We start from the raw sequence: 2,216 nt of genomic DNA on the forward strand, positions 1-2,216 counted from the left end.
CTGAGCCATCTCTCCAGCCCCAGTGGGCTTCTTAAAACCTTACTATTCCTTTTCGGTTCCTTTCCTTTTCTTCCTCTGTGGTGTCAGACTGCCCTTAGAGCAGTAGATTGGGACCCCTCTGGGGGGTCAAATGACCCTTTCACAGGGGTTGCCTAAGGCCATCCTGTATAGCAGATATTTGCATTATGATTAATAACAATATCAAAATTACAGTTATGAAGTAACAAAAATAATTTTATGGGCCAGGTGGTGGTGCACGCCTTTAATCCCTGCATTTGGGAGGCAGAGGCAGGTAGATCTCTGTGAGTTCAAGGCCAGCCTGCTCTATGGAACAAGTTCCAGGACAAGCTCCAAAGCTTCATAGAGAAACCCTATCTTGGAAAACAAACTAAAAACATTATGTTTGGTGACACCACAACATGAGGAGCTGTATTAAAGGATCACAGATTCAGGAAGGTTGAGCACCGCTCCCTTAGATGCTCTAAGTCAGTTGGGCAGTGCACATCCCTATGCCTTATTCTATTGGATAATCAATTGTGGACAAAAACAACTGGAATTAAACTCAAAACTAGATAATAATTGTGCCTGGAAACCCCTTGGCTATCTTCCTGGTCGTAGCATGGGGAACAGAATAGACCCTTGCTTGGTTATGCTGTGCTCTCATCCAGGACTGGAGCACATCCTGCTTTGCTCAGCCTGCATGCCCCTCTTGTTCTGTGGTCAGTCTTTGTCACTAGAACGCAAGCTCCAAGAGGGCAGATGCTGCCTGGCTTAATCGGCACAGAACCTGCCATGTCACAGTGCCAGCATGCACCCAGGCGCCCCAGGAATATTAGATGATATTGTTTATTCATTGTTAGCCAGGAAGTGGGACGCACCAGGGGTGATCTGAGCAAGCAGAGCAAGGTGACAGCAAGCATCCCATGGAGGGTCCTGTCGTTCATGACTGTGGTGCAAAGAGAAAAGGCTGAGCAGAGCGTGGGTTAAACCTGTAATCCCTGGGGGAGAGGGCCGGCACTCTGGCAGGAGGAGTGTACTGATTGTTTTAGATTCGGTGAGGAGGCAAAATAAACATTTAGGGGCTAAATTGATGGATCAGCCATTAAGAGTACTTAAGCCCTTGCAGAGGACCTGGATCCGTTCTCAGCACCCACATGTCTGAAACTCCAGTTCCAGGGAATCCTAACCTCTTCTGGCTCCCACGGGCTCCTGTGATTTGGTGCACACATGAACTCATGAACATACCCATTAAAATAAAAGTGCTGAAGACATCTAAACCTGAACGTTTTCTTGAAGTAAATCTTAAATAGGGACTGGGGAGATGGGTCAGTGGTTAAGAGGTTCAATTCCCAGCACCCACATGGCAACTCACAACTGTCTGTAACTCCAGTTTCAGGCAACCCAACACCCTTATACAGACATACACAGAGGCAAAACACCAATGCACATAAAATAAAAAATAATTTAAAAAAAATCTTAAGAAATAGGCAGAAAGTGGACAATCAAAGCTGAAGTTTAGGAGGAAAAAATAAAATAAAAAAAATAACTCACTAGGCAGTGGTGGCACACGCCCTTAATTCCAGCACTTGGGAGGAAGAGGCAGGCAGATCAGTGAATTAAAAAAAAAAAACTGCAAAAGAAAATAATCATAATACTAACAATTAACTAGCCAAGTGTGGGGTCTCACCTATAATCCCAGCACTGAGGAAGCTGATGCGGATGGATCTTCATGAATTAGCTGAAATTGTAAGTTAAATAGGGAAAATTTCCTGAGCCAGCTAAAGGAAAAGAGAACCCAGAAAAAGGCCAAAAATGCATGTCAACCACATGTTAATCTTCTCCATATTGTTCAATTTTAGTGTATGTGCTGCGGTCAGGATGTATGAGAAAAGAATAAAACAAAAAAGCAAAACAATAAGCAGCTTAAAAAAACAACAACAAAAAAGGCCAAAAATGAAAATCCAAGATTAGGAGTATGAATTAGATATAATCAGAGCATGGGGAAATATTTTTTCATAATTTCACAGTATCAGGTTATCTAGGAACACTGGCTCTAGATGGCTCTGTTGGGCTGGCGTGTGACAGCAATCACTGAGCAGTGTGAGGCTGTGTCTAGTCACTAGCACCACAAAACTTCCGGCATTGGTTTGCTTTTGTTTGGCTGGTTGGGTTTTGGGTTTTTGTTTTGTGGCTTGGGTTTTTGTGTATTTTTTTTT

Source organism: Microtus ochrogaster, unplaced genomic scaffold (genome assembly GCF_000317375.1).
Source record: "Microtus ochrogaster isolate Prairie Vole_2 unplaced genomic scaffold, MicOch1.0 UNK41, whole genome shotgun sequence".
NCBI lineage: Eukaryota > Metazoa > Chordata > Mammalia > Rodentia > Cricetidae > Microtus > Microtus ochrogaster.